Raw genomic sequence first — 27,725 nt, forward strand, 5'->3', positions numbered from 1 at the left:
AGAACCAGTAATCTCATCATAGAAGGCGATTAGATTAGTCAGGCATGACCTTCCCTTGGTGAATCCATGCTGACTGTTCCTGATCACTTTCCTCTCATGTAAGTGCTTCAGGATTGATTCTTTGAGGACCTGCTCCATGATTTTTCCGGGGACTGAGGTGAGGCTGACTGGCCTGTAGTTCCCAGGATCCTCCTTCTTCCCCTTTTTAAAGATTGGCACTACATTAGCCTTTTTCCAGTCATCCGGGACTTCCCCCATTCGCCACGAGTTTTCAAAGATAATGGCCAATGGCTCTGCAATCACAGCCGCCAATTCCTTTAGCACTCTCGGATGCAACTCGTCCGGCCCCATGGACTTGTGCACGTCCAGCTTTTCTAAATAGTCCCTAACCACCTCTTTCTCCACAGAGTGCTGGCCATCTATTCCCCATGTTCTGATGCCCAGAGCAGCAGTCTGGGAGCTGACCTTGTTCGTAAAGACAGAGGCAAAAAAAGCATTGAGTACATTAGCTTTTTCCACATCCTCTGTCACTAGGTTGCCTCCCTCATTCAGTAAGGGGCCCACACTTTCCTTGGCTTTCTTCTTGTTGCCAACATACCTGAAGAAACCCTTCTTGTTACTCTTGACATCTCTCGCTAGCTGCAGCTCCAGGTGCGATGGCCCTCCTGATTTCATTCCTACATACCCGAGCAATATTTTTATACTCTTCCCTGGTCATATGTCCAACCTTCCACTTCTTGTAAGCTTGTTTTTTATGTTTAAGATCCGCTAGGATTTCACCGTTAAGCCAAGCTGGTCGCCTGCCATATTTACTATTCTTTCGACACATCGGGATGGTTTGTCCCTGTAACCTCAACAGGGATTCCTTGAAATACAGCCAGCTCTCCTGGACTCCTTTCCCCTTCATGTTAGTCCCCCGGGGATCCTACCCATCCGTTCCCTGAGGGAGTCGAAGTCTGCTTTCCTGAAGTCCAGGGTCCATATCCTGCTGCTTTCCTTTCTTCCCTGTGTCAGGATCCTGAACTCAACCAACTCATGGTCACTGCCTCCCAGATTCCCATCCACTTTTGCTTCCCCCACTAATTCTTCCCGGTATTCTTCACTGGGCTAGATGGACCATTGGCCTGACCCGGTATAACCATTCTTACATTCTTATGACATTTTCAAGCATACCTGGCATCCTTAGCAGGTGATCTCAGATGATCTGAACATTGTTCTGTCACATTGATGGGGTTTCAGGTTGCTAAGCCATCTTCCTTCCTGTCTAGCCACTATATCTACAAAAGGGAAGAGGGTATTGGGCCATCAAGAGAAGCAGCACACAAACAGCTGGACAAGCACATGAGATAGGCACCCAGGCCACAACACAAAGACATTTTGTGCCCAAACCAGGTGGTCAGCTATTGCTAGGCCAAGTCACTTTAATGTAACCTAATAAAAATATTGCTCTCAGAGCAGCCTAAACTCAGGCTCCAATGCACGGAGAATAATGCTGGTTCGGGAGTGAGGCGGAGCAAACACCATTGACAAAGACCCTCAGACAGTGCCAAGACTCTGGCAAACAGAGGCACTGAGAAAAGCATGGAGCAAAAGGGAGAGGTGAAGCAAAATGGGGCTGGGTGCCAATGCTATTGCCAAGGCCACGGTGGATGCTGAGACACCAAGAAAAAAGGGCACTGAAGCAATGGAGCAAGCGTGGAGAAAAATAGGCATTAGAGCTGTGCACAAATGCCCTAGGCAATGGCTTAAAAAATATAGTACAACACTGCAGACCTGACTGGAGGTATGGTTAAGATCTGAACGCGTACCTGGAGGTCCAGCAAGAGCCCACGTGTTCACCCCATAAGGTGCAGGCTGCAACTTCCAGAGTGAAGCATTCATACCTGGGATCAGGCCACTGGGCAGGCCCTAGCTTATGCTCTTCTCTTCTACCCCTGCCCTCCAGGGTCAAAAAACATAAGAGCTAGAGGAGTGCGTCCACTCTTGCAGCAAATCTCAATGGTGCAAGCCCTGCACAGACTGTGTCTTTAAGGAAAGATATTTCTACTTGTGCATCAAAAAAGTTTTGATTGGCTACAAGAGAGGGTTAATAGCAGACTTGAAATAGAATAAGATTTAAGTATAAATTAATGGAGGGCTATATTTGTGCTAGCTAAATAATAAAATAATCCTTGCTGTCCCTCAGCTCTCAAGGCCATCGACAAATGAATGACAATGACCTAGACCTTCATCACCCTGTCATTATACAAAAATCTTCTGTTAATTTATGTATAGGAATAAAATAACTAGTATGCAAGTTTCTATCAGCTGCATAATTACAGCATATATTATAAAACAGCACAAAATGCTCTCTGTGAATGCAAACCATTTCTACTTACTAGGAAGCCGCAATGAATTTCTCACTAAGGGCCAGATCATGCTGTCATCCCTTACAGGTGCAGTGCCCACTAAAGTCACTGGGCCAGATTCTGATCTCACTTACACTGATGTTTCGCTGCAGTAACTCCACTGACTTTAATAGAGTTACTCCAGGTTCAAACAGGGTAACTGAGATCAGACTCTGGTGCAACAAAACTGTTTACTGAGGGAGAGCGACAAGGCTGGTTCCTAGAACTTCAGCTAGTGCTTGGTGAATACCACCCGGCAAACACACTGTCTCTTTAATGAAGAGACCTCTGGACAGCAATCAGCTCTTGCGGCCCAATCCTGTTTCCCTGGAAGCCAATGGGAAATCTGTCTTTGTTTTCAGTAAGAGCAGGCTTAGGCCCTTGAACCTTACTGTGCGTTTGAAAGATGCAAAAGGCAAAATGAAATGTGAAATAGCAATGATAACTATTTAGTGGCAGCATGGATGGGGAAGGGGACTTGTGCTGTGGGAGGCGGAAGGCTATTTGGCAAGTGGCCAAGGGGAGGGTGATGGAAAGGAGCTGATACTCAGCACACACACTGACTGATCAAAGTGCTGTGGAGCGCCAGCCCTTGGGATATGCATTAACTGTTTTGCCCCAGTGAGTACCACGGACAGCACCTTTAAGAGACGTCATCATCATCACCTCACAGCGCCTCATTAAGCTTTTCTCCGCCACCGCAGCCTTCTCCATTCTGAAGCTGTCTCTGAATACTAACCCTCCCAACACCCCACTGAGGCAGGTGGGTAAGTCCTTTTGCCTTTTTTTGCAGGAGGAGGCAATGGAGCCTCTCTCTCAGGTCTCACCTCCTGTTTAAAATGATTAATTTAAAAGAAGTTTAAATAAACAAAAATTTCATCAGAGCTCATTAGGATGATTCAAAGCTGCCATCCAGCCCCACCCAATATAGTCACTTAGATTTAGTCGCGAATTCCCTTACTGTGAGAGGGTTTGCTCTGTACAGGTCTGGTAGCCACCCTGCAAAGTCCAGGCCCAACGTCAACGGGGCTGAGTGTAAAATCCAAGTCAGGTTCTCTAAGGCTGGTTTGATCTTGGCTGATTCCAAGGTCCTGGTCAAACAGGGGAAGAGAATGTCTGCAGGACAATAGTGGCTTAGAAGCCAATTCCCCTCCTTCCCTCTTTCACCAGCATTTGAGTTTCTGGGATGCATGTCTAGATTAAACACCTAAAACAACTGAAATGAACTATAATTTAAAAGGAAAATGAAAGGATTTAGGAGTTTTGTGCTGGTGACATTTATATTCTAAGATTAATCTGCAAGTGCAGTGCTCATAACTTTCCAGATTTCTATTTGCTTATGTATAAGAAAAATGTGCTCTGCTAGACTGACTATAGTGATGAGTTAAATTACTCATACAGCCCTTATTAAAAAAGCCTCGATTCCACTTTGATCCTGTGTTTGTTTAGCACCATCTGATGATAACTTTCTGCTTGAATGATGACCACTAATTTTGTTTATGGCACTTGAATGTAAATCATGAATATTTTTTGCAACTAAATTCAGGCTTTGTGCACGTATATATATAGATTTTTTTCCCCCCGTAATATCTTTGCAATTCAAAATGTATGTGGAAGATACTTAACTGGGAACAGGAAGAAAAGCGGTCATGTCTCCAGGGTTGATTGTGGGTGCTAAATATGAAAGGTTGGGTGAGATCTAACAGGATATCTAAGGGAATAAGGAAGGGTACATGCCACAGTGCCAGATGTGTGAAACAGGCAGAACATCTGGAGAAGGAAAGTCAAGTGGTTGGAAAAAGACAGCGGGAACTTAAGCCAAAACATGCCTAACTGCTGAGGAGATTTGGATTACAGAATGACTAGACTTGTGGCTACACATGGTGTTCAGGAACAGTAATTACATAACAATCTGACTCTAACGGAGTCACAGAAACAATTAGGGTTAGGCGGTGCCTGATAGAAACAGGCTTGCAATGGAGGAAGTGCACAAGGAGGTGCCTTGAAGAAGTAATCCCTGCACTGTGATGATTATTTATTTGCATTGCAGTAGAGCCTAGGAAACCCAGTCATGGACCAGGACCCCATGGTATGAAACACTGCACACATAGTAAAAAGATGGTCCTTGTGCCAAAGATCTTACAATTAAGTGTGTTCCTGGCCTTGGCACAAGGTGCACATGGGACAGGCTTGGGGGAAGGCTTTGTGGGTATTCACCCACCCCTGCTTACACAAAGGGTAGGCAGAATCTGGTTTAAAACAAAATGTAACTCTTCACCTGGGCTAGTATGTCTTTAGCTCTAAACATCTATGAAGGGAGCTATGTGAAGCTGCACTGTCTCAGGGGAAGCTCTGGGAAGAATCACAAAGATGGCGCACCCTCCTGATCCAATGGTAATATTATGACGTCTCCCAGTAACAGACAAGTAAGTACAAAAAGGCTGAACTTTAATGGCTCATGAATGAAAACAGGCAAGGTGGAGCCAAAAATAAACCCAGACTATGGAAAACTGGGAAGAGAGCACAAGCCCTGTAAGTAATGGAAAAATTAATAGCTGGTAAAAATAATTACGTAGCATTGGCTAGATTTCTCGAAATTTGCAGAACAAAACTGTGCATCATTACTGGTGAGACTTAATAGGCCAGATCCTCAGCCCCCTGACATTTGTCACAAGGACAGCAAAAAGCAAATTGAAATCCAATAAAAAAGGTCAGCTAAGGACAATCCCTGGTTTACAGTCACCCTGGCAACCCTCCCCAGTACTGGCTGGAGAACTACACTGGGTACAAAGCAGCCAGATCTGAGGCCATGGCCCAGTAAGTAGTGTACGTTTGGTAAAAATGCGACAATGGCCTTAATAAAACATAGGTGTACCCATGGTGTCTGCTAGTTAAAGACTGATTTTTCTCCCGTTACAAATTGTTCAGTTGTGTTACCATCCTGGCCCAGACGTCCTCCTGCTATTGCTCATCCTATAGTCTATGAGAGATGTTTTGCCTCCTGTGCAATGAAAATAAAATAAACATAAAAGAAAAAAAGTCTCAGTGCACAAAATTTCAGCCCCAAATGCTACAAGGACTAAGCATTGGGTGTGTTGTAACTGCCTCTTTTTATACCAACCACTGCCATTTTGCTGTTAATGTCTCCTCCGTTTCCATGTCTCCATGTCCTTTTCCTTAGCTTGTTTCTCCATCTGTCGTCTCTGGTCATATTCTTCAATTGTTAGCACTTGGGGCAGGGACTGTCTTTTTTGTGCATAGTCCACAGTATGGCCCTGGTTACTGATATGTTATATTAACAGCAATAACAATGATTTTATTTCTCATGCTAAATCTCAAGCAATAAGCAAATACTCCTTGAACCATTTCTACTGTTCTACTGTATATGTACAATTAAATGAGGGAAATACTTAATTTTTCATGAGGGAGGCTAGTTATTTTTTTCTTGATCACCTAGCTTGTTTTTGCTGGAGTTTTAGCAGACTGAAAATTTGGAGTGAATTAGTGAAACTTCCATTGTTTGGAAAGGCATATACCATTATTTGCGCACACCTGTGCATGCGTGCATGCATAAGGAATAGCTGTTTATTCACAGCTGAGTGCATTCCATCTCTCTTCCTTTTAATACAAATCAACTCTTTTGGATGTGTTCTTGTGACACTTTCTTTTCCAGGAGAAGCCTTCCGTCACTAGCCTTATTGTGGATGTTGTGGAAGCTGCATTTTCTAGTTTCCCACAGGGTGCCTGCAAAACGCCTCCAGAATGTTTTAAAATAACTTGGCTTTTGAAGCTGCCTGAAAGGATCAAAGGCAATCAAGTCTATCAGGCTTGGGCATCATTTTGAGTTTGACCATTTCTATAGCTAAGCAAAATAGACATGCTGTATTGAAGAAAATGCTCCTCTTTAGAATAAAAGACATGTGAAAACATAACAGATTAAATCAAATTTAAAAAAAATGAAAATTGTATATTATTGTAGATGACTGACCTTGGAGAATTCACCTATCATGTTGCTCCTGATTTTTCAAGGAGTATCTTTCTTACAGACTTAGGGTTCATGGGCTTTTTTCTATATATCATGTGTATTCTTTTCTGGTTATGTGATACAATTTTCAACTCTCTGATTTTACTTCAAATGGCTATTGTTTCAATGAAATGTTCTTTCAGTGCGATATGTTTTATTCCCCTTTTTATCTGTCTTGAAAAAAAAATCCTCCTTAATAGTTATGTCAAACTATAAGTTGCCAGCGCGCCTTTCTCCTGGGTAAAATTTGCAGTAATTGTCACTTCAAGAGACAATATAGCACTACATTTCTTTTCATGCAAATCAGAACTTCTGCAACAAAGTCTTTAAGTGGTTCATTTTATCTAACAAATGTAAAGGTCCTGTACTGCTTAGGTTTTCCATGCTGAGATATATCAAACAAATACCCTATATAATGAAGCCTATTTGCTGTGCCCTGGACTTCTCCAGTGAAAATACGCTGCTTCATTACAAATTCACTGTGAATGCATCTGGCAAAGAGTGATTACTTCTTTATTTTACAAGTGTTGTCACTTTTTTCTGTGGCTTATGTGGGTTGCTATGCAAAAGAGGAGGGGGGGAAATTGAAATAAAATTTTTGACTCATTCTTTGTAATGTCATCTGGGCATTTTGCAAGCTCCAACGTCTTCAGAGTTTTAAAGGATATGTCAACACAGTAAATTTTATATCACCAATAAAACTTGTTAGTGAGCTCACTGAGAAATTCTTAGCCCTGGGAAGGCAATTAACGTTTAACATATATAGAAATATATTTATTGCAACATTTTACACTTTTACAAAATTATGCTACCAGTCAGTAGCTATGCTGTAAACTATCATGCTACAAGATAAACCTGACCTAATAAATACTGTACATTACATTGTACGTTGTAATTTTAATAGTGTAATTTTCAAGAGGGCAACAAAAAAGTGAATGTATCCTAAATGTGGCCCACTCTTATCATATGAACAGATGAGATGCACTGTGTGAACTGATCACTTGCATGCCATACAGTAATCATGGCTGATCTTAGTGACTGGTAAACTCTCTTCTCAGCTAAGTGTGGCGTATCAACCTTCCCTCATACTGATTCCTCGGTATCAATGTTTCTGCCAGGAACATTCAGTCCCATGGATTCCCTTGGTTTTCAAGAGCCTCAAAGTATTTCAGCTCCAAGATGAAGTTTTAAAACTTTAAGGTAAATACCAGGGTGATGATGAGCCTATTATAAAGACATTAAACGCTAGCTACCTTGGATAGAGAAGGCTGGGATGAAAAGTCTTTGTGCAGCCAGAGAACTGGTAGCATCCGTGCAGCCTTGAAACATAGAGATCATCGTCATGTTCCTACTACGCTTCTGGCATTTAGGGCAGTGACAAATCTCCTCCACTCCTGTCTGTTTCCTTTCAGTGGTTCCCCAGGTTTTTCAGCTCAGCCTCCACAGCTCTTCACCATGTTGTTTTCAGGCGGCCTCGTTTTCGCTTGCCTTCAGGTGTCCATCTTATTGCTACTCTGGTGATGGAATCAGTTTCCATCCGAGGCACATGACCGATCAATTTCCAACACCTCCTGGCAATGATGGTGCTCAGATCCTCTTGGCTGCACTGTGTCAATAGATCTTGGTTTGAGATTGTTCTGGGCCAAAAGTAACAGAGGATTTTTCTGAGGCAGGTTGTATGGAATGATGGCAGTTTGGACATGTCAGACTTTCTCATTCCCCAGCATTCTGTACTGTAAAGTAGTGTTGAAAGTACGCAGCTCTGATAAATCTTGAGTTTTGTTTTGGCATTGTATTTTGATGATTTGTAGACTGTATTTAAGCTCCTGAAGGTGTTCCTGGCTTGCTTTATTTTGTTCCGGATGTCCTGTCTTGTTTCACCATCCTGGCTGATGGTGCTGCCCAAGTACGTGAATGTTTCTACATTGGTAAGAAAATAACCCTCTATCCGTACTGGTGAGGCATTATTAAAGGTCATGATATCTGTCTTATTGTGATTGATTTTCAGTACAATTTGCTGGCTGAATGCGTTGAGTCGAATTGTTTTTTCTTGTATATGGTGTTGAGTATGTGATAGGAGAACGACATCATCTGCGAAGTACGGGTCTTCAAGGGATGAGAAGAGTGTCCATTTAATGCCTCTTGGCATGTCTTCTGTTGTACGCTGCATTACCCAGTCGATGGCAGTGTTGAAGAGGATTGCAGACATGACACACCCTAATGTACTCCTGTTTTGACTTCAAAACTCAGCTCACTGTGATCTAAACTGCATGTAAAGTTGAAATCGAAGCTTTTGATTATGTTGATTATATGGAAAGAAAGTGAAGATACCAAAGAAAGGAACTCTCAGTGATTGTGAAAACTGGCCTGGTATCACACTTTTCTCTGTGCCAAGCAAAGTATTGTGTAAGACCATAGTCCAGTGTGTATATCAGAGGCAGTTGACAGCGTTCTCAGAAAAGAGCAAGCTGGTTTTCGGAAAGGGTGTGGTGCAAAGACCGATCTTCACTCTACGAAAAATAATAGAATAGGTTTAGAATGGCAACGGCAACTCTACATACATTTCATATACTTTGAGCAGGCTTTTGATAGCATTCACAGGACCAGCCTCTGGCGCATTCTGCAGGTATACAGAATTCCTTTCTGTATAATCAAATAGCAGAGATAGTGAATTGGAAAACTATACAGACATCCTTATAATAGTATCAGTTCGGTCTGTAGTTTATGGACTCAGCCTGTATTTCTTGGATTCTTTTCCGACACTAAGCTCTCAAATAGCAGCATCTATAAGTAATGGGTTATACCATCTACAGTTGGTTAGGAGACTCCATCCTGTCCTGATGGGCAGGATATTTAAAATATTACCTAAAACTCCAGGATGAAGACCATAGTTAACAGCTCTGCTCCTCTGGCATAATGGAACTTTCTGCTATAAGGGGAAAGCTCAGCTATGCATGAGACAGCTTTCGCAGAGACTGGTCCAAGACTGCAGAACGAACTCCCACAGGGATGATAGAGCCAGGGGTGGCTCTACCAATTTTGCTGCCCCAAGCAGTAGCCGCCAAATTGCCGCCACTGCAACAGCGGTGAAGCTGCCGCCGAATTGCCACCGCGGGGCACGGACTGCGGCCCCATTCTGAAAGCCGCCCCAAGCACCTGCTTGGAAAGCTGGTGCCTGGAGCAGGCCCTGGATAGACCATCACAAATCCCACCACCTTCTGCTCTAAATGCAAGGCACATTTCTTTGACCAGCCTTCTCTAGTATAGAGCAGTGTGTACATTTCAAAAAAACCAAAAACAAACCCAAACCCCATTCTGCGCACATGACTCTTCTCTGGGGAGAGACTGAACCACACATGACAGCCGACAGTTACATCATTCAGTCACATCATTAGAAGGGTCTCAGATATGCCAGTGATGGGGCAGTTTAAGAATCTATAAGGAATTGAATGGAAAAATAGAATGGGACTCTACACACGTCCATGAGGTTAGATCTCTTTCAGGATCAGTGTCAAAGTGAACATCTATTTAAATATAAAGCTTGCAGAAAATGAGGGCCTGATTTTTCTCACACCAGTTCTAGAAGGGTGCAATTAAATTCACCTCAGTGGAGTTACTCCTACTTTACCTCAGTATGAGTCAGAGGAGAATTAGACTGTCTGTGCGAGTCAGTTGACCTGCATGAAGAGAATGCAATGCAAAACTTCTCTAACGGTAACACAGATGTAAGATGAAAACCTCCCTGTCACCACCAGCCTTCCCAAGAAGGTTATTTCTCAGACTGTGAAATAGTCTTTGAATGGCTTTAGTCAAAACATTTGAGGTGAGATGGTTTGGAACAATGCTGCCATCTCTCTCTCTCTAGGCTTTGTATATGAATTTTGAAAATGTACAAAAGGAATATCTGACAGGTAAGGATGCTACCTTTGGCTTTCAATGGTGTTTAACCCATTTACACAAGCTGAGGATCTGGCCCATTATTTCATGAAACATTGCAGTTAATGTAATCAGCGTGCTAAAGGACAGTCCCCTCCCCCCCAAAAAAAAAAATCTGTAGCAAACTGCACAGTTCTTCTAGGTGCTTCCCTTTTTCCAGCAGATGACTCTTTCTGTTGGATCTGGGCCCTGAAAATTAGTTTAGCTTCTCTTAAACAAACATTGTGGGTGAGATTCTTAAGCCCCTCACAGCCCTTTACACAGCATAAAAGGGCTCTAAAAGCCCCAGTTCCAGGCAGGGGGAGAATTCCCCTGGTTCCAGAATGGAGAAAGACAGCCATAGAGTCATTTCACCTTAAATGGTCTCCTGGAACATGTGTTTGTCCCTTATAATAAACAATCTGTCTCACTTTGTACTTAGTTGTGACACTCTGAGTACCTTTTCCAGACCTGAAGAACAGCTTTGGGTAGCTTGAAAGCTTGTCTCTTACACCAACAGAAGTAGATCCAATAAAAGATATTACCTCACCCACCTGATTGCTCTCGTATCCTGGGACCAACTGGGCTACAACTACACTGAAAACAAGGCCCACCTGGTGTAAAGAATGAAGACGGGAGAGGGAAGGACCCATTGAGCGGGGCACTATGGTCCAGAACCTCCGAGGTATTTAGGTGCCTAACTCCCACTGAAGCCAATGTGACTAAAACACTTTTAAGGATCAGGGCCAAAATGCCTTTCTTTTCCATCTGTAAAATGGAGGTAGTAAAACTTGTTCTCTGTCTCAAAGTGCTTTAAGCTCTAAGGATGAAAAATGCTACACAGAGCTAAGTATGACAATGTTGAGTATTAAAACACTTTGGGATAACTCTCACACTAGAAGGCAGGTCTGAAATAATTAATTATTTTTTCTATCTGTGGAATAATGCATCAAGCTGTGTATACTTCTGAGTTTCCTCTGACCTCTGTCACATACGAAAAATTAAAATCTATAGCAATTAACCTGAAAACCAAATAGCTCTTTGGGAATTCTGTCTTCCAGCAAAGCCCCAATCTACAGGCCCATTCAACTTCCACATTATATTGTGTTTCTTTCTACTACTCAGACCATTGTTTTAATGCCTTTGAAGGCACCTCTTGGTTTGTCTCATGATAGTGCACATGGCTCATAGACTACACAGCATCAGTGACCTTTGACAGTAAGGGGTTTAAGCAAGACTTGTCCATATTTCAGCAAAATCTGGGCAGATTTGTCAGGAGGACCAAAATTGCAAAAAGTAGCTAAGTGACTAGGGTGCCAAAATCCCAATTTCATAATTGATTTAGGGCCATATTTGAAAAGACGTTTAGGTGCCTATAGATGTACCCTTTAGCTTTCAATGGTCCTACGGCTCAGAAGTATCTCTGCCATTTTTGAATATGAGCTTTTAAGCTGTTTAGGCACTTATGAAACATTTACTCCAGATGCCCAGTCCGTGTGAACTGGCATCACACCATTGATCGGATTTACACCAGCCGAGGTTCTGGCCTGATGTTGTTATGATAAAACATTTGTGGCCCAAGGGGACCTGCAGTACACCAAAGCATGGAGTTTCATTCAGGAGCCATTTACAACTTCCCTGATGTGTTGCTTTGTAACCAGGGTCTTAAACAACTAGGTATTAAATCCATAAACAGACTGGGGCTTGGCAATGCTTTGAAAATGTCTTTGCTAACACGAATACATTATTGCATACACCAAGCAGACTTCCACAAAGATCTTAATGTCTGATATGTTCACATTTCTTCTGACGCTAGTCCAAAATATTATGAGATTCCAGAAGGCTTCTTCTTCTTAAAATAATAACAAAAACATTCTAACTGTAAAATAGTGTGTCTAAAATTTATGGTGTTTTCCAACTCCCTAGGTATTTTATTCTTTCAACATAGCATCCTTTTTTTTTATTTTATTTTATTTTTTTTACAAACCATCATAGTCTTTTTGCTTTTGAAACTTGCTTGTTAGGCCACTCCATAAATGTGACATCCTTCAAGTGACATCTCAGCATCTGCTTTTCTTTATTTCCATGTGTGCCCTTGTTTTATTTAGACTTGGCTAAAAAAGAGTAACTGCACGTGACATTATCCCATTTGCCATTATACACACACGTCAATTCAGTTGCTTTCAACAGATTCTGTTTTCCTCTTGCCAAAATGCAGTTCAATTTTTCTGCTCTTTAATAATCCAATGTCATTGCCATAACTTATCTTTTCAAGTGCTTCAGTAACTTTTTAAACATTGAGTTGACCATGAACACTAACGTCTCAGCAAACAATTCTGTTAATTCATGGGTGCTTTCTTTGGGGCCAAATTCTCATTAAAATCAGTAGGAGTGTGACACCTCATGTCAGGGCTGAATTTGGTTTTGTGAGCCACTATTTCAGTTTTAACCTACTTTGAGTGTACCTGGTGTAACAATTAGAATCAACAGAGAAGGTTTTATTTCCAGGTACAGCATGGGACCTAGTGCTCACACAGTGCTCTAAGGAGTCAGTGAACCAGTGGGAATATAACAGCAAGGGGCGGGAGTTAGTTTGGGGAAAAGGCGACACAGTAATGCTTTATAAAGCACATAGAAAGCCAATCTGTTTATCCTGCAACACCTACCATATCCTTGGCTGGCCTTTCCCACAGCTTCCTGTGCCACGATGGTCTCGCTTTAATGTTTATGCACAACAGTTGTGCTTTGCTTGAGGCCCAGTGCTGAAAGACAGATATGGCTGGAAGGTCCAGTCAGTGAATAAGTCTCAGTCCTAAACAACTGCTAAAAACTGAACAGAATGGCAGTAGCAAATCGAGCTCTTTTCATAGCCCAGCATGGCTGAAATTCTGGGGCATTTGAGTGCTGTTCAAAGGAGACTCCTAGCCCCCAGACTGTCCTTTCCCTGAGGGTCCTATGAACTGAATCAGTTAACTAAATAGACAACAGTGACAGGAGCACCACCAATGCGAACCCACTGCAGAGAGAGAATCACCTGAGAGTCTTGGGAGCCGGAATGTGCTAGTCAGCACTCAATCCACTTCAGCTGCTAGCAGGAGTTAAACCTGTGCTCGGTGTCCAAGGTCTGAATCCTGTCTCACCGGGCCAGGAAAATGCGTTCATGGGCTGGTGGAGTGGATCAGACTAAGGCACAGCTGACAGTTTGCATTCTGAAATAGCTCACAATTACTGCTGGTCAAAATGTGCAGAGGGAACACTTGTCTGTCAGAAAACACTCTTTTGAGAGAATCAACAAATTCCACAGAAGTGAATGGATGGAAAGCAGACAGGCAGGCTCACCCAGCTCCCTGGGCAGGTGCCTCCCGGGGCTGCCTGACTCTCCAGCCAGCCAGCAACCTGGGAGATGGGCAGCCCCCGAGGCAGCTGCCCAGGGAGTCAGGAGCAAGCAGAAATATTCTAGCTTCATTCCACTTTGGTTCTACCAAAAAGGATTTTAAAGAATGTTTCCTGCTGCTTCGGGATGGATATTTCCCACCAACAAAAAATTTTTCAACCGGAGGGAAATTCCATTTTCTAGCCAGCTCTATTCACAATATCTTCCCCCACTGGCTGGAAAGCCACCAGCATCAGGCAAGGAACTGCAGACGGCTCTCCCCAAGTGCTGCATCTCACGGTTCTCACCCAAAATGCTTCTGCTGTGTCCTCTCTCTCCCTTCCCCTTGCTCACTTGGCGGTGCTTTACCTGGAGAAAGGGGAGAGCAACAGGCTGCAAAAGCAGATGTTTCAGTGAACATTGCACCATCATGTGGGACTGTGCTCCCTTGTTGAGCATTGGCAGTGCTCAATGCTTCTCTCAGGGTAAGGCACAACCCCAGGCTGGCTACACATACCTGACCTATAGCTTTTTGCACTGATGAACCTAGCTGGTTATTGGAGCAGATTGCAGTAATACCTTAAGGCTAGATGAGCACTGGGCAGGGTAGAATCACATACTCTCTGAGGGAGCTCCGGTGCTGACAGATAATCAGACATATTCCCTCCCAGAGATCAGGGGAGCTAGCAATAGCCCATTCGGACAGTGCAGTGTGCTTCCCTCTCCATTGGGTGGGAAATGTGGGGGAAACATGCACCCTCTTTAGTGCATGGAGGGCGCAGTCCTGAGCTTCCCCAGCCGTAGGAACAACGGGGCTGGGTGTCCTTTTGTTCCGTTCTTCCCACCTGTCTGTGAATTGGAGCAAGGGACATTCTAATGTTTAAATGTTGGTGCCTTCATTTGTTTGCACTGTCACAGACCTCCTTGGTAATTAGCAGCGTCACCCTGGTAGCATTTCTGGCCTGGTTAAACCATGTCCTGTTTCTGGCTGTTTATTCTCTGTTGTCCTCATTTATTCATACTCCCGCTTTTCACTCAGTGACGTCACCCTCTCCTAGGAAAACGGATGTGAGGCAGTACCCATAGTGGAATTTGGCCAGGACACTTGGAATATCACGCCTCCTATGTGAATGGCATTATGGAATCTTTAATAACAAATGGTCAGGAAGGATGTTAGTTTTATAGATAACCACAACCCTGTCTCTGCTGCCTGCAATTTAGCAGCTATCTTTTGAGTGGAGGGTTCAGTGGAATGTCTTGTAAGTATCCAGTACAGTGTGTCCAAAAATTTAAAAGAACATTTTCTGCATGCACCTGGTATGTCATTCAGAACTGAAGCAGTTAATAATCCGATTACTTTACTGCATCCTCTTCAACTTCAATTTCCATTCTCTTTTATAGTGCTCTAATAGGCTGTTGTCAAACTACCTAGACATTCTTAGTTGGTACCTGGTGAATAATAAATCTAGGGATAGTGCCGTCCAAAAGAGAGCAGGCGTGAATGATGTCAGATGAGTTCAGTGCTCGCACATCAGCACATCTCTAGTTTTACCTTCTTGCTTAGCTGATCAAATGGGGGTGTATTTTTCATTTATTTCTTATTAAGCCTTCTGTGTCCTTGCACTCCAAATTCTTCTCATTGGAGAAAAATACATGAACAAACTTTCCAATTAATCTGGTCACTGCACCCACTGTAACTCTCAAAACCATTAGAGTTATACAAAGCAAACCATCCACACCTCCTCATCTAAACATTACATTCACAGAAGGCTCAGGTAATGACAGGTTTGATGAAGTGAGCTGTAGCTCACGAAAGCTTATGCTCAAATAAATTTGTTAGTCTCAAAGGTGCCACAAGTACTCCTTTTCTTTTTACAGAAGGCTCAGAGGATTTTCACTGGTCCCACCTCCATGACACTGGTTCAAACCCAGCACACGTTGCTGGTTACGTGTTGATGGCTGTTAGGAAACCTCCTTCAAATGAATTAGTGATCTCAGTCCAGTACCTAGTGCATAGAGATGTCCATGTCACCAACACTATCAGTCAAACAGGCACTAATTGGCACCTTTGTTGGCAGCCCTTGTAGGAAGGCCAAAGATTGAAAGAGCATGTAAACAGAGCTATTTCCCTTAGAAACCAGTTAAGGCTTGAGGCCTACTAGGAAGGCACTAGGTGGGAACATTCACCACTGCTGCCCATGCTGTCCCTGTTGTGTGGCTAAATAAAGGGACTCCCTAAGCAGATCTATCAACCAAGCACCTTACATGAGCACTAAAATTCACTAAAAATATTCACCTGGTAAAAGAAAAAAAAAATTAAGTGCACAGGTCCATTAAAGTATCCAGCCTAGCAGTCTTCATGCTAGAAAAAAGGAAAAACACTGTAGTGATATAAGACCCAACTTTCAAAGAACATTACATGCAGCGGAACTTGTAGGTTCTTATTTTAGGGTGGATGCACAGAATCTGGCATATTTTCAAAGATCGAGGTGCAGGCATAAGAGGGCTGGCTGCACATTAGGGAAGCACTGAGTGTAGTCAAGAAGTGACAACACATACAGTTTGTTTTGTGCGTTTGCATGACTGGGGCTTTAAAAAGAGTGTTTATTATGTTACTAGCTATAGTGCCACCCTTTACTTCTCCACTAATATGGGGACAGGTGGGGATGGCATCACCTTTTCTTGTACCAAGTAGCAATGAACACTGGCATGGGGTCCAGACAACACGCCATGCTAGTGCCAGTGGAGGAAATCAAGGAATATTAACGATAGTTTTGACCACACGACAGTCAAAGTGTAGCAAATGTGGGAGCTAATGAGACAGGTACCCTCAGTGAATTTTTCTCTGAATTCTTTCCTCTGAACTCCATGGCTGGACTTCACAACAGCCATACACAGAACCCCTGGACAGGGAGTTCAGCAAGCATGCTAAATATGTTTTTTAAACCCCTTTTACTGGAGAGCAATGAGGGGGAGGACATAGGGGTTGGGCATTGAAGGGCCAAAATCCATTTGCTGTGGATGTAAGATCTTAACTACAGTTTCTGCTAAGAACTTTTCATATAGGCCTGGATGAGGACTAGTTAACAGAGAACAATACATGGCTAAGAGAAAGCTGGGGTAAACAGATAACCTTGTGTGTTTCAAGTCAGTGAGCAGAGTCAGCATAACTCCGAATGTAATTGGGCGTCCTTATCATGAGTTATAGACACATGAAGCGCTGAGAAAGGCCTCATAGTTACTCTCTAATACAGGGAGGAGATAGTGGTACAATACCCCTCAGATCTCAGACAGAGTTCAGGGAGAGGCCTAATATAAGTGACATGAGTTAAGCACCCTCCCCTCAGATGTATGCCAGTCCTAGCCCACAGAAATGCAAGGGTAAACTTATAAACAATTGTTATTGTTAAGTACTAATTACTGCTTTTTTTTATTTAAATCTCCAGGAATGTACCTGTTGGTCAACCAGGAGAGCTGCTACCTCATTCCCTGGACCCCAAAATTAGGATTTAACCTATACACTTTAATAAACATAGTTTGGGGGTAATTATCTGTGTGTCAGCAATATGTTAATCTGAGCCATGGGTGGAGCCATTATGTAATCTTTTATACCATTGGCTTATTGTGCTTATCTTGTCTTGCTGCTAGAACCTATCCAGGGGCTTGGGAAAACCCGTCCCCATCGCTTCTCTCCACCCAATGAGCACCTATAATCTACTGTAATCAATTGTTCTGCAGCGTCTCTGAGACTAATCAGCAAAGTGACACTCCGCCAGCGCTGTGTGTAATAAACTCCTGTGCTTGACGCTACACGGTGTGGATTACTGTTCCTTCAGGCATCCTGACAGGACAAGTCTTTACACAGACTATTCTTCACTTCCATGTCCTGGGTTGGAAATTGCTGCGAGATAATATTGCCTTGAATGTGCCATCCTCATTCCATGAGCTCCTCTGCCATAAGGTTCACAGCTGCCAGACTATGTGAGAGGTGGAACTTGTGAACCACATGCTGACTCCTTAGAGCCGTGGAGAGTCTGTATGAGCTACAACTGGTTGTGGCATGGTCGGGCTGCCTAGAAACTCATGGCAAAGCTAGAGGAGTTGTCTGGGTAGCACTTTGCCTTCCTGGTGACATTAGATTGGAGCAAGTTAGAGCCATGACAAACTCTTACATGTGCTAGATGCCCTCACCCACCTTGGCTGTCACAGCAAAAGGCAGTCCTTCCAAGACAATCGGGACAAAATGCCTACTGTCCTCTGAGTCAATTAGTTTCAAGGTGAAACACAATGAACTAGCTGAACTATACCAATGGTGACTATCTCCCTTAGATTCTGGTCAGATGGGAAGCATGCCAGGGCAGAGAACTCCTGCGTGGTCTCTTGCTGGAGGCTCAGCAATGCAGCTTGTTCTTTAGACTGCCATGGTTGGCCCTGAACGCAACGAAGGGCTAGATGGAGGTCACCTGGCTTATATCTGCTTGCTCCACAGCTAACGTGGACCCTCCACAATTGTGAAACCAGGCTTTGGGTGTCAAAGATCAATTGGTTTGTATTTGTTCCTGCCCATTCCTGTTTGGTGCCCCCTGGGAGACCATATGGTTCAACAAGAGCTGGCCCTATTTACTACTTGTAAATACTAATATATCATCAATAGAATTGCAGTGATTTAGCAGATACTGACTATTTTCTCTCCCTTCTGTATCATAAGGTACCTGCGTCTTCCTTCATAGATGGTATCTGCAACGTCATTGCAACACATGTAAGTTCATATGAAGATAACGAGAATAATATTAAATATGGCAAACACAACAACATATTTATGATGCGAAATGATAATAAAAGATTGAAATTTATCCAATGTGGTTGGAAAATATGAACTGCTTATTTCACCAGATTGAGAGAACAGGCAGCACACCTTCTCCCTGTCTTGTTTATCATGTCTCATTGAAAAGGCATTATAACTCTACCTTGTTCAAGTCTGATTAAGAATTGAGTGCCTCTAGCTAGCTAGATTTGCTATTGAACATGTTAATGGACAAACAAAATGATGGTGTAATTTTACTTGATTAAGACAAAACGCTAAAATCAGAGCAATTTTCAGTAACTATGTTAAGACAGTAACTAAAACAAAAATCTTTAAAATTTTCAAAGCCTCATTGTTGCATCAAACAAATGTTTCTAATTGGCGCAGTCAAACTGTGTTTATTCATATCCCTATATTGTCTTCACTGGTTTTGTTGTTTTTTTTTATTTCTTGCAGACATCTGTTATTTTTCCTTTTTTGCTTACATTGCCTTGGATTCACATTTTCAGAAGAGGGAAAAACACAGTCCATGTCTCTCTACACTTCATTGGCCTAGTTTGTTTGTTCCAACTCCTTTCTTCTTTTCTTTTTTGTTAGTTTTTATATAAAGTTGTCATAAAAACAAATGTAAGTATTAGACAGTATAAGTCAATAAAGTTGACATCTCCATTAAAGAGGCACATTAAAGATCTTGTCAGCCATTATAAAGATACCTCTATATCCCAGTAACCGGGGCAGGGTGGGAGGGTTAGGAGACAAAAAACAAACAACATTTCCTCCTAGTATTTGCAAAATGAGGTAATCAACTATTTCTCCCTGAAGCAATTGGAAATCTTATCCTTTAGCCCTAGGAAAGTCAGACCAGACACTAAGACAAAGCAAAATGTAAATAATTTTAAAAGCTCAATAGTACAGAAACAGGCAGGGTAGGGAATAGAAAGCTACAGGAAATGGCAACAACATGACATTATATAACCCAATAAGCTAACATTTGAGGCACTTTCTTCATCAGATCCTCTGGTTTGGGGATCAGCTGGACTGCAAATAAGGACTACAGCCATGAAAATAACAGCTGCCTGGGCTAACAGGAGGTGGAATCAATCTAGATTCAACTAACTCTCCACTTTAAATGATCAGCCTAGATAATTTAACCAAAAAATAATAATAAAAAAAAAAAACACACACACACAGGAGAATAACCTACTATAAAACATCTCTTAAGTATTTCGCTACAGAAACAAATTACTATTAGGCCAAATCTCCCCAAAACTCCTAAAAAGATCTTGAGTACTTGTGGCACCTGAGAGACTAACCAATTTATTTGAGCATAAGCTTTTGTGATCTACAGCTCACTTCATCGGATGCATACTGTGGAAACTGCAGAAGACATTATATACACAGAGACCATGAAACAATACCTCCTCCCACCCCACTCTCCTGCTGGTAATAGCTTATCTAAAGTGATCACTCTCCTTACAATGTGTATGATAATCAAGTTGGGCCATTTCCAGCACAAATCCAGGTTTTCTCACCCTCCGCCCCCCCCCCCCCCCCACCACACACACATACAAACTCACTCTCCTGCTGGTAATAGCCCATCCAAAGTGACCACTCTCTTTACAATGTGTATGAAAATCAAGGTGGGCCATTTCCAGCACAAATCCAGGTTTTCTCACCCCTCACCCCCATACACACACAAACTCACTCTCCTGCTGGTAATAGCTTATCCAAAGTGACCACTCTCCCTACAATGTGCATGATAATCAAGGTGGGCCATTTCCAGCACAAATCCAGGTTTTCTCACCCTCCACCCCCCCACCCCCCACAAACTCACTCTCCTGCTGGCAATAGCTCATCCAAACTGACCACTCTCCTTACAATGTGTATGATAATCAAGGTGGGCCATTTCCAGCATAAATCCAAGTTTAACCAGAACGTCTGGGGGGGGGGGTAGAAAAAAACAAGGGGAAATAGGCTACCTTGCATAATGACTTAGCCACTCCCAGTCTCTATTTAAGCCTAAATAATAGTATCCAATTTGCAAATGAATTCCAATTCAGCAGTTTCTCGCTGGAGTCTGGATTTAAAGTTTTTTTGTTGTAAGATAGCGACCTTCATGTCTGTAATCGCGTGACCAGAGAGATTGAAGTGTTCTCCAACTGGTTTATGAATGTTATAATTCTTGACATCTGATTTGTGTCCATTTATTCTTTTGCGTAGAGACTGTCCAGTTTGACCAATGTACATGGCAAAGGGGCATTGCTGGCACATGATGGCATATATCACATTGGTGGATGTGCAGGTGAACGAGCTTCTGATAGTGTGGCTGATGTTATTAGGCCCTGTGATGGTGTCCCCTGAATAGATATGTGGGCACAGTTGGCAACAGGCTTTGTTGCAAGGATAGGTTCCTGGGTTAGTGGTTCTGTTGTGTGGTATGTGGTTGTTGGTGAGTATTTGCTTCAGGTTGCGGGGCTGTCTGTAGGCAAGGACTGGCTTGTCTCCCAAGATTTGTGAGAGTGTTGGGTCATCCTTCAGGATCGGCTGTAGATCCTTAATAATGCATTGGAGGGGTTTTAGTTGGGGGCTGAAGGTGACGGCTAGTGGCGTTCTGTTATTTTCTTTGTTAGGCCTGTCCTGTAGTAGGTAACTTCTGGGAACTCTTCTGGCTCTATCAATCTGTTTCTTCACTTCCGCAGGTGGGTACTGTAGTTGTAAGAATGCTTGATAGAGATCTTGTAGGTGTTTGTCTCTGTCTGAGGGGTTGGAGCAAATGTGGTTGTATCGCAGAGCTTGGCTATAGACGATGGATCGTGTGGTGTGGTCAGGGTGAAAGCTGGAGGCATGTAGGTAGGAATAGCGGTCAGTAGGTTTCCGGTATAGGGTGGTGTTTATGTGACCATCGTTTATTAGCACTGTAGTGTCCAGGAAGTGGATCTCTTGTGTGGACTGGACCAGGCTGAGGTTGATGGTGGGATGGAAATTGTTGAAATCATGGTGGAATTCCTCAAGGGCTTCTTTTCCATGGGTCCAGATGATGAAGATGTCATCAATATAGCGCAAGTAGAGTAGGGGCGTTAGGGGACGAGAGTTGGACTACAAGCCGTCAAGAACACTATCCCCGATAATGTCACGGCTAACCTGGTGGCTGAACTTTGTGACTTTGTCCTTACCCATAACTATTTTACATTTGGGGACAATGTATACCTTCAGATCAGCGGCACTGCTATGGATACCCGCATGGCCCCACAGTGTGCCAACATTTTTATGGCTGATTTAGAACAACGCTTCCTCAACTCTCGTTGAGGCTATTACCAGCAGGAGAGTGAGTTTGTGTGTGTGTGTTTTGGGGGGCGGGTGAGAAAACCTGGATTTGTGCTGGAAATGGCCCACCTTGATTTTCATACACATTGTAAGGAGACTGGTCACTTTGGATAAGCTATTACCAGCAGGAGAGTGAGTTTGTGTGTGTGCTTTTTGGAGGGGCAGGGAGGTGAGAAAACCTGGATTTGTGCTGGAAATGGCCCACCTTGATTATCATACACATTGTAAAGAGAGTGGTCACTTTAGATAAGCTATTACCAGCAGGAGAGTGGGGTGGGAGGAGGTATTGTTTCATGGTCTCTGTGTATATAATGTCTTCTGCAGTTTCCACAGTATGCATCCGATGAAGTGAGCTGTAGCTCACGAAAGCTTATGCTCAAATAAATTGGTTAGTCTCTAAGGTGCCACAAGTACTCCTTTTCTTTTTGCGAATACAGACTAACACGGCTGTTACTCTGAAACCTAAAAAGATCTTATGACATCATGCAATACCAAGGAGATATAATACTGAAACTTCAGGTACGAGGGAAGGACAGTAGTTAAACCTCACAAATGTCCTTCAGAGGAGGGGGAAGGGAGTGGTTGGAATAACATAGGACATAAAGTTACACCCAGAGACTCCTGCCTCAAGCCTAATACCTTGTGATTGAACTGGACCATGGCCTTCTGAAAAACATCCAATCCAGGAGCACCAGAACTTCTGTGGGAAGGGAATTCTACATCCTTTAGGTCCTAAAAATGAGCAGAGACAGCTGGCTAAAGGAGAACCAACGCTCTGAATCTATTTGTCAGTAGTCCACTACAACCCGTAGGCTGAAATGGGTCTACACAAAGGGTTTATCCATTTCATTTCAAACAATAAATAAAATTCATAAAAATTCATAAAAAACAGTCTGTTCACAAATAATATGTGGTCACAAGGAAAAGCAAAAATCAATCAGATACACTGTTTCCATGAAAGGTCAACACAGCTCTAATGGTCACATGACTCAGTTTCCTTATTCTACACGTCAACTTTAACTTGTGATTTTTAGTGTTCTTGCTGCACTCGTTTATCAGATAGTCATTGACCACAACCATAATTTAAGCATCTATCATATCTCAGGTATATAGGGTTTCTCATATTAATGTTAGTGAGATTGAAATCACCAAATTTATAAGCCTATTACATTTAAATACCGTATAGTTCTTTCCTTATCTCATCATCTTCTGCTTCACACTTTCATCCAGTGGATTTGTGCCTTATCAGCCCTTTATTCCTTCTTTCTAATAATGACCTAGTCTGTACTTTTCAGAAGTTCAGTTTTGTCTTCCTAACCGATGTCTTTTCCCTGAGATAGCAATACAACTGTCTAAGGTTTCTCATTTCTCTATACTGTCTTCAACATCAAAACATGTCACCCACATTTTAACAATTCCTTCTCCAGCATAATTTTTTTTATACATGAGGCACCAGTATCACCACCCATAGGTAGTTAGCGCTAGTCAGAAAAAAATTGAGATATTTGAAGTTTGACAAACAAAAGAATCTGATTCATTGCGTCCCCCCTTTTTCTAGCCAACTCTATAAAGAGTCAGAAATTTTGAAATTTGTGTCTAGAATGGGAGAAAAAGTTACTATATATATTTTTTTTCCCTCTCATTTTAAGATCAACTCTAGAGATGGGACAAAATGAGGCAAATATAAGACCAATGGTAGAGCAGGAAACAGAGTCGGATTTGACCTTTTTTCAACAGAATCTATCATTTTTCTTCCAAGTTGCTCCCTCATAGATTTTAAGCCTGGAAGTCACCTATTTGATCATCTAGTCTGACTTTTTGTATAAACACAGCCCACAGAGTATCTCCACACACCATAAAATATCACAGAAAGCCAAATACACTCACCCTTGCCTTCACAAATACAGGCACGTAGCACAACACTGACTGCTGTCCTCAATGTCGTGCCTGCAGACTTAATGCAGACTTTGCAGGACTGGAGCCTAAAAGAAGAGGAAGAGCATTGAGAAGAGAAAAGGAAGAAGGAAAAGAGAACTCACATAATTCTGCTGAGTGACCTAACTGATCAGAGTCCATGGTACGTATTTTCTGAGGAAATAGCATTGGGACACAGGTTGTATTCTAGGTTCTTCCACCCTAGTCTTCTCCGCCCTGTTATTGGGGGTTGTAGGGGAGGGCATAGAGCATAAAGGTCTACTTTTTGAAGTATGGACACATTGGTTTATTAACTCATTTCTTTAACTTTTCTCTAGTTTTTAAATACATACCCGTGGTTATTTTTGTTATACTTACCCCAATAAGACACTTCAGGATGTGAGAGTGATAGTGGAATAATTTGCACTGCCTGCATTTGATAGCACTTGGCCTGTGGCTTTATGTCTAACCACACCCAAGGTGTGAGTTGCTGCACTACAGCTCGCACCCTGTCATTTATTTTTTTTAAATAAGGACACTGTTCAAAGAGGATTAACAAAGGCAGAGCAGCTGCTAAAACAGACAGAAGTGAGCCTGTGTGCAGTGTAAATGAATACAACAAGAAAAGTAACTGTGATGCTCAGCCGCAAGTTGATCCAGGGACGGCCAGAAATTGCACTAGGCAGCTGTCTTTACTGTACTGAGCCTGAACTGTCAAGCAGGGTTGCTATATTTTGGCTGTGGTTGTCATCATGACTACCCGTGCCATTCTCTCCTTGGAATTAGATTACTGGCTGGTGCTCTACAGGAGGTTAAACCTTCAGATCATTTAGAAATTGCAGAGAATGCAGAACATGGCAGGTCACTTGTTAAGTGATGTTTCCCACTGAGAACACATTAGTACAGCTGTACTCCATGATCTATAATCTGCATTGGATACCAAGTGAAATTGAAGATGTAAGTTTTGACCTCTCTCCCTGTGTGATACAAAGGATGGCTGCAAATGTCAAAGACACTCACCCTGACACAGGCCTTGGGTTTAATGAACAGAGGCCTGACATCAGGATAGTCTCAGCAAGGAATCTTTTAAGGGAGCCTTAGCTCTGGGATTTGCTCATAACCTGGGTCCCCAATTAGAACTGTCTGGAGAACAACAGTTCCATTTACACACATCTTACTGCCCGGTGGCTTGGGATGGGGAAGACCCAGATTCAAATCCTTGGCTCTGCTTGATTCAAATTACAGTTTTTTTATATCTAATCACTCTGAACCAGGCACTTCAGCCTTAGATGACTACATAGGGTTGCCAACCCTCCAGGACTGCCTGGAGTCTCGAGGAATTAAAGATTGTCATGTGATGAAATCTCCAGCAATATATTCAACCAAAATTGGCAACCCTACTCCTACATCCTAAGCCAGTGCACTAAGCACCAGCATATGAAGTGTCTCTGGTGTCCCGCTCCCATGCCCCAACGTAAACGTTGTCAAAACATTTCCACACAACATTCCAACTTCAACTACATGAAATTTTGTCTAAAATGTTCAGACCTGCTCTATCCCTCTGACTTCAAGGGGACTGCTCATACACTTAAAGTACTTACACACGTGCTTGCAGGACCAGGTTAAATCAGCTATGATAATTAAGGAGAGAAAAGAATATAATTGTACCAAGTAGTTCCTTGATTTACCCAGGAAATGTATTTGATTATATATTTTAAATAAAATTTATTATCGAAATGTAGCCAATATTTCTGAAATATCTTTCATAGACTCATAGAAGATTGGGGTTGGATGAGCCCCCTGCTCACAGCGGGACCAACCCTGTATCCCTTTGACTTATATCAAAAGCTGTTTGCAGAGTGGCTACATGGGAGACCTGACAGCAGCTGCAGCAGTACAGCTGTGCCGCTGTAAGGTGTGCAGTGTAGACCCAGCCTTAATTTATTTTACATACAGGACAAATAATCAAAATTTAGCAAGGGTTAACCAAGCAGTCATTGTAACATTGTCTGCAACAGATTGTAAGCAAAGGACATATAAAAGGAACTGATCCAAAATAAAGAGAGAACAAGAGGTGTCCTAGGTAAGCACATCAGTGTCTGTTTCAGCCTCGCTTTAATGTGCACAACCTTACTGGAGAGCAAAACACTTCAAAACCAAAAGGGAAAACTGAGAAAATCTATGGCAGCAAAAAAACTTTGGTTGTCAGTCACAAATTTCTAACAGGAGAGCTTGAGGTGGCTACTCTTTAGGGCCTGCATTTTTTTCTCTTTCAGCTGTTCAATACCAAGGCTGGCTTTGTCATTAATCAAAGGGCAAGGTGAGGGAGCATGCAAAATCGAACATGCTGCAGGCCACATACCCAGAAAAAACCCACCACATCCACCTTCAGAAACAAGAGTACAGGGAAAACAGCTGTTCCTACTCAGGAACTGCTCTGTAATGTGCCCGACACAGCTGTCTTATATAGTTTTCCACTATATCTTTTCTCTCACTTTTGTAATGTGGTCAGAACTTGTTCATTTCTCTCTACATCAGTTTTCAGAGTAGCAGCCGTGTTAGTCTGTAGCCGCAAAAAGAAAAGGAGTACTTGTGGCACCTTAGAGACTAACAAATTTATTTGAGCATAAGCTTTTGTGAGCTACAGCTCACTTCATCGGATGCATTCTGATACTACATCAGTGTCTCTCTGACATTGAGTGCTCACTTTCTAAAAACCAGGCCACTCTTAAGGTGTCACTCATTGGGCACCCAAAAATGGAGGCAGTGAACATCAGGCACTTTTGAAAACTTGGCCTGGGAGTCCAGGAACGCTCACATGGGGCCTGTGTTGAAGTTTAGAGTTGCTTTGTGAAAAATGATCACTCTATATCTGATATATCAGTCCACATCCTCAAAGCAAACCTGTACAACACCGTCAAAAGACGGGCCTGGGAGCTTAAATTCATAACTTTACTAGACATTAAAAATCATGGACGGAACAGAGACACTGGATTTATGGCTTATTACAACAATCTATAACTCACTAAAAACCCTCCTCTCAGATACCTCCCCCATCTTTGACTGGAAGGGTGTTAATGGGCCACTTCACCTTGAATGGTCCCTTGAAACATGCGTTAACTACTTATGCTAAGTTTCAGAGTAACAGCCGTGTTAGTCTGTATTCGCAAAAAGAAAAGGAGTACTTGTGGCACCCCAGAGACTCTGGGGTGACACAAGTGCTCCTTTTCTTTTTGCGAATACAGACTAACACGGCTGTTACTCTGAAACCTGTCATTGTAGGGAGAGTGGTCACTTTTGATGAGCTATTACCAGCAGGATAGTGAGTTTGTGTGTGTGGTTTTTGGAGGGGGGTGAGAGAACCTGGATTTGTGCAGGAAATGGCCCACCTTGATTATCATGCACATTGTGAACAGAGTTGTCACTTTGGATGGGCTATTACCAGCAGGAGAGTGAGTTTGTGTGTGGGGGAGTGGAGGGTGAGAAAACCTGGATTTGTGCTGGAAATGGCCCAACTTGATGATCACTTTAGATAAGCTATTACCAACAGGACAGTGGGGTGGGAGGAGGTATTGTTTCATGATCTCTGTGTGTATATAATGCCTGCTGCAGTTTCCACGGTATGCATCCGATGAAGTGAGCTGTAGCTCACGAAAGCTCATGCTCAAATAAATTGGTTAGTCTCTAAGGTGCCACAAGTACTCCTTTTCTTTTTACTTATGCTAAACAATCTGTTCCACCTTGTATTTAGCTGTGACACACTGAGCACATTTCCCAGCCCTGAAGTAGAGCTCTGTGTAAACTCAAAAGCTTGTCTCTCTCCCCAACAGAAGGTGGTCCGAAAAAAGATATTACCTCACCCATTTTGAAAAATGTTCACTCCATGTGTGACCCCTTGAATTTAACTGCTATGGGACCTATTTATAAAGGTATTTAAGCACCTAAAGATTCAGATAGGTGCCCAGTGGAATTTATAGGCTTTTG

The sequence above is a fragment of the Eretmochelys imbricata genome, chromosome 10 (assembly GCF_965152235.1).
Source record: "Eretmochelys imbricata isolate rEreImb1 chromosome 10, rEreImb1.hap1, whole genome shotgun sequence".
In the NCBI taxonomy this organism is placed as follows: domain Eukaryota; kingdom Metazoa; phylum Chordata; order Testudines; family Cheloniidae; genus Eretmochelys; species Eretmochelys imbricata.